Source organism: Mesocricetus auratus, unplaced genomic scaffold, assembly GCF_017639785.1.
Source record: "Mesocricetus auratus isolate SY011 unplaced genomic scaffold, BCM_Maur_2.0 Super-Scaffold_100676, whole genome shotgun sequence".
NCBI lineage: Eukaryota > Metazoa > Chordata > Mammalia > Rodentia > Cricetidae > Mesocricetus > Mesocricetus auratus.
The window spans coordinates 56644053-56652891 of NW_024429266.1; the positions used below are offsets into that span (position 1 = coordinate 56644053).

General features: G+C 47.7%; 1 long non-coding RNA gene across 1 annotated transcript; it reads right to left on the bottom strand.

Annotated features, from left to right (window-relative positions):
* Window positions 1–7287: 7287 nt before the first annotated feature.
* LOC110341489 lies at window positions 7288–8607 on the bottom strand. Its single transcript, XR_002383447.1, has 2 exons — window positions 8397–8607; window positions 7288–7557 (listed from the first exon to the last, which is right to left on the bottom strand). It is a non-coding gene; the product is annotated as an uncharacterized LOC110341489 (long non-coding RNA).
* Between the last annotated feature and the right edge of the window lie 232 nt (window positions 8608–8839).

Here is an 8839-nt window from a genome sequence, read left to right on the forward strand (position 1 = left end):
CTTTTCCTCTGAGCCTCATACTGGTGGGTAAGATTCTGTCATTCATGAATCTGAGGCTCTGGGGTCCTTGACATGGCTGTGCTCATATCAACAGGACACATTCACTCAGGACTTCACTATCTCAGAGCTTCCTCTGATCTCTACAATACGCTCTAAGTCCATCCATTCTCCTGCAAAAATTTTAACTTTTTTTTCATAAAACTAAATAGTATACCATTATATACATATAAGCCAAATTTCCATTAGCCTTTTGTCTGTTGATGGACAACTAGGTTTATTTTGATTCTTTGTTATGGTCGGTCTATCTATCTATCTATCTATCTATCTATCTATCTATCTATCATCCATCCATCTAACTATCTTCATCCTTTGGCTGATTCCTTGGATGAACCTGTGAATATGGAGGGTCAACTATACCATCTCCTATTAGAGGCATAAATAAAATACAGAAATCAGTGCAAGATAACTAGTGTGGTGTGCTTCACCAGCTTAGGGTACAATGTTCACAGAACTTTTATTTTTAAACTTTTTTATTTTATTTTTACTTTATGTGCGTGAATGTTTGCTTGCATGTATGTCTGTGCACCATGTGAGTGCAGTGCCCACAGAGACAGAAAGAGGGAGTCAGATGCCCTGGAACTGGAGTTATAGCCAGTTTTGAGACACCATGTGGGTGCTGGGAATTGAACCCTGGTCCTCTGGAAGAGCAGCCTGTGATAACTGCTGAGCTATCTCTCCAGCCCTGACAGATGTTTTAATATGTAAATATACCCTCTAAGTAACCATCTGAATAGAAAGTTCAGCATCTCTGTCTTGGTGCCTTCTCTTTCTCTCCTCATGATGGTTTAAAAAAAAAGTATGTGTGTGTGTGTGTGTGTGAGAGAGAGAGAGAGAGAGAGAGACAGAGACAGAGAGATAGACAGAGAGACACAGAGAGAGGGAGAGAGAGGGAGGGAGGGAGGGTAGGAGGGAGGAAAGAGGGGGTCAAGAAACAGATGAGCAAATGCAAATCCTGGGGGTAGCTGCATAGCCTGTGCCTTCCTCCCTCCCATCAGCAATGGCTTCCCATTCATTTCTACAGCCCCACAGGGCTTTGTCACTGACACCCTTGCTGACCAAATGACAGCACAGAACCCCCACCCTCTCAGGACACCCACCCTGGACCTGGACATTGTGCAGATGACTTACACTCCTAGCTAAGCAGTTGGGACTTGAGTTTCTAGTCACAACTTCCAGGCCCCTGAAATGGAGTAAATAAAAGAGCAGTGTCTTTAGTCCTTTCCTTTCAAGAGCTTCCTTGATCCTATGAAAATTTGTCTACTGTCATACCCAGCTGCCTCTCAAAGTTCCAAAGGGGAAGTCCCAAGCTGGACCAGCAACAGCAGAACTTGTGAGCCTTGTAAAACAGCATCCTTTGATGTGACTGTTAGTTGTGGTGGCCACAGAAGAGGCTTGGGGAAAGAGGGTTACCACAGGTCAAAGGGCATAGGCATTATTTTCCTTACAGAGCCTTGTGGGAAAGCATTAGGGTGGGCAGAAGGTAGAGAGGAAGGATGGGGTGAGCTCAGGAAATGCCTTCATGGGAACTTCAAGGGGAAGGACAGTTTAGGACAGCCAGCTCTAAGCTGGGATCCTGGGCCTGGGAGGACGTGGCAGAGGGTGTAAAGTCAGGTAAAGCCGTGTTCACTCCATATAGGCTATTCTGCATATAAGATATTCTCTCTCTAAGAATCTGGCTGTCCTGGAAGGCTACTCTCTCCCCCAATTATCCTTTTAAACACCAAAGCATATAAATATGCTCACAACTTAAAATGTAAGCAATATATCTGCCCCAGAAGCCCTGCAGTGGGTGGGAATCAGCCCTCTCCTTCAACAGCCTTCTCGGTGAATTCAGCACACACAGAGGCATAGGAACCACTTCGTCAAGAGCCACTAGAAGGACAGTCTGTTAGCTCTAGAAGGGTCCTTGCCCAATGCCTGTGAAAAAGGACACCTCCCCAACTTTACCTAGGAAAGAGGGATACTCCCAGAATTTCCCTAAAGTAACATGTATCCATTGCAGTAAAGTGGCCCCAGAGGAAGAGGGTAGCCATGCAGCTGCTACCAGATGTTTGTCTTGTCCTTTTCAGCCTGGCCTGCCACTGCCTGGCTGTGTCTGGAGACACATCACTGACTTCTCTGTGTCTCCCCAGCAGAAGATGAGGACTGAACTGGTGACCTCCCGGGTGCCTTTTAGCCTCACTTCTTGATTCTCTTCATTACTCTAGAGTCCTTGTCCTGAGGAAATGAGGTGTGTGCGTGCGTGCGCGCGCACGCGCACGCAAGTACCCAACATCTGGTAGAGGCTTGATAAATGTTCTCGTGTCCTTCCATTTCTGCTCAAACTTCTCTTTACTTCTCCTTCCTCCCCACTCTGTGCTTGTCTTGGGTTCTGGGACCCCTCCTCTCTGGCACAATCCTCCCCCTAGCATGAGCAGGCATCCTTACACACAACAATCTGGAGGGGAGGGGGTCTCTCAAATACTTCCTCAAGAACCAGGGTTGGCACAATAGCGCCAGACCTTGCAGCCACTGGGAAGTCTGGGGCCGCCTTGACGGCTGGCTCCCTGGCCCTCCGGTCTGCCTCCCTGGCCCTCCGGTCTGCCTCCCTGGCCCTCCGGTCTGCCTCCCTGGCCCTCCGGTCTGCTAGGTCTAAATTCTCTTCCTCTTCTGAGCTTCAGCTAGCTCCTTGGAGGAACAGGGTTGGGTATCTGAGCCCACAGGAGGACCTCTGTTTCTTCACTGCTTATCGCCTCCCAACTCTGCCCCCTCCTACCCAGCCCAGGGTGCCTCTGCCAACGGCTGGTTATTTATATCCTGGAGCAGCTGCTGACAGACAGCTGTGAGCTGGGAGGCGTCTGACAGGGACAGAGCTAGGCAGAGATGACAGGGCGGTGGGTGGTGCTGTCATTCTTAGCAGGCACTACTGGGCAGAACTCCCCCACTTTCACCAGGAAGGTGAGACTGACAGTCTGACAGGGCATCTGGGTAGGGGCCCTCCAAGGAAAGGGAGCAAGGGCTTGAACCCCAGATGCAGGAGGCAGAACTGCGGTTGCAATAAGGAGCTCACCTCTGAGGCAGGATGGGAACATCAAGGCTTATCTGGATACTTGCACATGGAACCTGCTCATGGGTGGAATATGACCTTGGAAAGGTCGACCGTGAGTCTCTGTAAAGCTAGGTGATTGGATGACAGTTCTCTAAATTCTCCTCTCGCTGTGTCAGAGGTCACAAGCACAAACTCTACCACTCGTTTGCTGTGTGACCTTGGACATCTTATGTAACATCTCCATAAAGTGGCCATTCTCAATGGCACCGCTGGCCTAGGGTCTTTGTAGGCATGAGACAAGTTAACTGATCCATCGATTGGAGCTGGGCTTGGCACACACAGCAGTTGTTAGGTTAAACAGAATCATGAGTCTGCGGCTCTGTCTACCATGAAGCTAAGTGACTATCAGAAAATACTACAGAAGAAGGTGGGGAGAAATTTTACTACACATTGCAGGAGGAAGGGGTTTTTGTTTTATAGATTTATGTCCCATGTCCCATCAGGTAGGCAACCTGAAGATAGCAAAATATATAGGATAAACCTACATTTGTTTAGAACCCAAGCCCTGGCCTCTGACTAATGCTTTTGCCTGCAATCTCTTTGGGGCTGCTGTTGACTTAATAGGAGTGATACATACTAGGAATTAACACTTGGCAAGTGACTACAAGGGCACTGTTCGGAGTTTCAGGTCAGCCTGGGCTACCTAGTACCAGACCAAACTAGTAAGACCCTGCCTCAAAACACACAACCACAAAAACTACCAAGGGGTCTGGAGAGATGGCACAAAACTTGCTGCTCTTGCAGAAGAACCAGTGTTGAGTGCTTAGGACCCATGTCAAACCACTCAAAGCTACCTGAAACCCCAGGCCCCGTGGATCTGATGCTCTCTTCGGGCACCTGTGTCCACATGTGCACACTCACAACAGACACATAAAAATTAAAAACAGGGCTGGGCGTTGATGGCACACACCTTTAATCCCAGTACTCTGGAGGCAGAGGCAGGAGGACCTCTGAGTTTGAGACCAGCCTGGTCTTCAGAGCCAGTTCCAGGACAGCCTCCAAAGTCACAGAGAAACCCTATCTCGAAAACAAAACAAAAACAAACAAACAGAAACAAATTAAAAACATTTTTTTAAGCTGGTGAAGGGTTAGAAGTATTTGTGTCAATTCTCCTGCCCTGTCTCTGTTCTCCTGCTCTGTGCCCTCTTGCTCTGTCTCCATTCTCCTGTTCTGTCTCCATTCTCCTGTTCTGTCTCCATTCTCCTCTCTAGTTCTTCCAGCTGTCTGCTTTTTAACTCCGTGCTGTTCTGTTTTAAAGACAAATTCTGGTCTCAGAAGACGTGGAATCCAGGGTGTGTAGCTGTGTCTCTGGGCACAGCTGAGCCTACAACACAGAGGGCTTCCATAGGAGGGTGGATTCTGAGACAGTGGTGACCCTGGAGCGGGAGCTGGTGGCCCATTGGCTCTATGTCCATCACATCAGTGTAGCTTTGCTGGATTTACAGTCACTTCTTAGCAAGTGTCTAGAGCAGCTGAGGGATGGATGACTTCCCTTCTTTGTAACCAACCTTGGCCCTCCTGTTGAGAGAAGTGTCTGCTATCACAGAGGACAGAAGGATAGAAGAAAGCAAAGGAGCTTTGGGTTACCATGGAAACCACCAGAACACAAACTCTTAGCTTTAGCTAATCCTTGACTTGCAGTAATACACCCATAACCGCAATAACCACAACTTAAGTGAACACACACACACACACACACACACACACACACACACACACACACACCTTTAAGAACAAATGTTGGCTCATTCTCTCATCACAGCAATTAGGTCTAATGCTGGATCTGGGTGTAAGATGAGGCTGAACTGAACCTGCCATTCTTTAAAGCCATTGCTGTCTACTCTTTTTGGAAACCTAGGGGCTGATTCTAACACCTGGACATTATCTACACGTTTGTAGGCAGTGTTGTATCCTCCAAGTCCCTAAGGCTTTGCTGAATCATGATGGCCACAGGCAGAGGCTTAAATGTTTGCTTTGCCATTGACCAAAGCCTCAACACCTAAGAAACAAGCACCGAGTGTCAGGCTGATGTGTCAGAGAGATGCTAAGAAAGCGTACAGTAACTGACTTCAAGAACTGTTGTGGAATGTTACTTTAACTATGTAAAGGTATGTTACATTTATTTATGTTTTGGAATATTACTTTAATTATGTAAAGGTGTGTTGCATTTGTTTAACTATGTAAAAATGTGTTACATTTGTTTTACCTTGCCTGCCAAAGGCACCTGATTGAGCTAACAAAAAGCTGAATGGCCAATAGCTAGGCAGGAGAGGGATAGGTGGGGTTGGTGGACAGAGAGTAAGTAGGAGGAGGAATCTAGGCTCAAGAGAGAAAAGAATGAGGGAGAAAGAAAGGGAGATGCCTGGCATCCACCAGCCAGCCAGTCATCCAGCCATGGAAGAAGCAGGAATAATAGGACATACAGAATGAAGGAAAGGTAAAAGGCCCCAAGGCAAAAACATCGAAGAGAAACAGGTTAAAATAAGAGCTAGTGGGACAAGCATAAAGTAGGACCAATCATTCATAACTAATAAGAAGTCTCTGTGTCTTTATTTGGGAGCTGGTTGGTGTCCCAAAAAGAAAGCCTCCTACAAAGAACCATTCAACTCAAGCAATGGAAGGTATGGCATAAATTAGCTGCTACTGAAAATAAAGGTCACCACTGACAGACACCATACTCAAGGGGATCCTGGGATGATGTGTCTTTTGAGGGGAGAAGTTGAGGCCTGGGGCGCAGAGAGAGAAGAAATTGATTCAAGGCCATGTCCCTAACACTTCAAGGCTTCCATCTTCACACACTCCAGCCACAGGCTGCTAGCCTCTTTCCCTCCCAGTATTACCTGCCTGCTCAATTCAGACACTGCAAAGATCCTGCATTCTAGATCCTTCTTCCACTTCAAAATTGGGTTTTCATCTACCCTCTGCACATTTGGAAAGTGGCCCCATTCACCTGAGAATCCAATTACCACTCACTCCCCTGAGCATACTTGGCCTCTGTTATGCAAATGTGGCTATGGTTGTGTCAGGCAGGTTTTGTTGTGTGTCATGCCCCGCCCCCCTGCACTCCCATTTCCTTTCAAGCTGGAGTCCAGCTCCCCCTTCTAACTGTGAAGCTTCCTGAGGTGTCATCCCCTACCCCACCCCCACCTTCCGGAATCAGGAAATCACCTTGATTACCCACTGAGGATTCCAGGAGCCACAACAGGCCTGTCTTGGATGAACAGAAGGAAAAAATAAACAACTGGGATTGGAATTTATTTTATTTCTTTGGAGATGCAATCAGAAGGTTCCAGATAAGCTCTGGGAACAGCTGTGAGGACTGGAGAATGTTGGCTCTGAGAACGATAGCTGTGTCTACATGGAAAATGGGCTGCTTTGCAAGCCAGAGGGACACCCTGATTCTATGAAAGGCAGGAGAGACACGGATGGCTTGTCGCCAGTTATATTTGGACAGACTTGATGGGTTTACAAGCCTAAGCCCCTGAATTCTTGGTTTGCACTGCTAAAAGCTCCTGTGGCTCTCCAAATGGCACTGTGCATCCAAGAGGGAACTCCACTTTCCTGGATGGGGGTGGGGGGTTGGGGGGGTGGGGGTGGTCTCCTAACCTGACCCTCAGAAGGCAGAGAGTTCCAGATTAAAACAGAAACCCACTTTGCTCATGTAATCATTGAAAACACTGAGAGCAGCTGAATGAGGTGTGCTTGCTTGCTCATGGCTTGGGAGTGGAAGGCAATAGGATCAGAAGTTCAAGGTCATCCTTGGCTACAGACCAAGTTCAAGATCAGACAGGGCTATGTGAGACCCCTTCTAAAAATAAATAAATAAATTAAATAACCCAAGTGCTTAATTTAGGCAGTATTCTTGGTACAGGGGATATACATCAACAAACGAATTAGATGTGAGCTTCCAATCTGAAAAAGACATTCACAAAAGAATGAATGTATTGTAGCAGATAGCCATGAGCAGCAAATGAATGTATTGTAGGAGGTAGCAATACACAGTAAGTAGAAAACCCAGGAGGACACCAGAACGTGATAAACTGGAGACTGATTTACTCTCCGTGTAAAGGTAGTTACAGTCTCCGCTGAGGAGTTCCAGCTGAGGGTGTTCAAGGACAGTTGGCAGCTATTGGGCTGGGGAAAAGGGTCGGGGGAGGAGAGGTCAGCACTCAGATGGTTTTGGAGGTCATCTAGACATCTTGGATTTTGCTTGGAGTAACGGGGAGGCCACTGGGAAGTTTTAAGCAAGGAAGTAGCTGGGTGCATCTTCGAAGGGCAGTTCTAGCTCCTGCTTGGCCGACTGTGTGAGGCAGAACCTGTGGATGCAGCAGGCAGAGGGCAGCTTGGGGACAGAGGGCCCAGGCAGGAGCAAGGTTTCCAGGTGGGAGCAGTGGTGAAGGCAGGAAGTCCTAGGAGACAAGAAAAATGCCTTCAGAGTGTGCAGGATGGAGGTGGAAGGATTCAAGGGCAATGCCTTGTCTGAACAATCAGAGCTACCCTTGACTAAGGCGGGAAAGGATGTAGGAGGAGCAGGCTAGGGCAGGAATCAGAGTCCTATTTGGGGTTGTTGGGTTTGAGACTCCTCCTGGGATAACCAGGGAGTGAAACAAAGGCAGTCAGCAACTGGAACCTGCCGGTCAAGAGCAGAATCCTGCCGCACACCTGCACTCGGTAATGAAGGTAAATGAGCTCACTTGCCCAGCGAGTGATGCTGGGATGATGGCAGGCTACACCAGGCCTGGCATTCAGCACTAGCAGCAGATCAGTGGTATGGGAAGATGGACCATCTGGGTAAACTGAAGCCTGGATTTCAAACATTCCGATTCCCCTACCTGCAAAAAGCCTCAGCTCTTAGGGTCTCAGATCTCGAAGTGAAATTGACAGGCAGGGCAGAGCTAAGGTGACCCGAGGAATTACTTCATTTCCTAGGCTTCTGTTTTCTCCTTGGTCTGAGAATGGAGAAGCCTCTGCCTGTGAGAACTCTACATAGCTCAACTCCAGAAAGCCCAGTGCTCAGCCAGTGCCACTGTTGTCACAGGGGTGGGCTGGGTGTATACCTCATTCCCTGGCCTGTCATGGTCTACAATACACAGCAGGACCTCTTATTCATAGTTTAGGTACTGTACTGGCAAATTCTTCCACTCCCTAACTCTTTGTAAACCCATAGTCAGTGCTCAGGACACTTCATCATTTGAGAGCAGAGCACCAAGCAACTGCATCCCCCATGCTTGGTCCTGGCTGAGCCCACCTTCTGGGTCCTGGCTGAGGTCAAAGGAGACTCTGGCTGCCTTCTGCTGTTAGCTTTCTCATCAAAACAAAGACCTCTTCTGCAGTCATTCAATACCACGCTTTCCATGTGTTAGCGTTTCTCGTTGGTGGTTTTGCTCTACAGGAAGCCTGCAAACATGGCGCCAATGTGTGGCTTAGTCTCCCTGTAAGCAGGCTGTGGTGCGCCTGCTTACAGGGCAGGGAGAATATATGAGGGTTTATGTGAATTTCATGCAGATGTGAGTTCTAGGTGTCAGCTGTGAGTTCATTGTTAACAGATCAACAATATATGTTAGGGATGGTACTTTTAAAAACAGAAACATAGGTAAAAAAAAAAAACTTAGGTATTGACAGTTCTTTAAAGTGTCTCCCAGGAGCCCAATCCTGTCTGTGTTTGTACATACTTCTGTATGTACAGTGGAT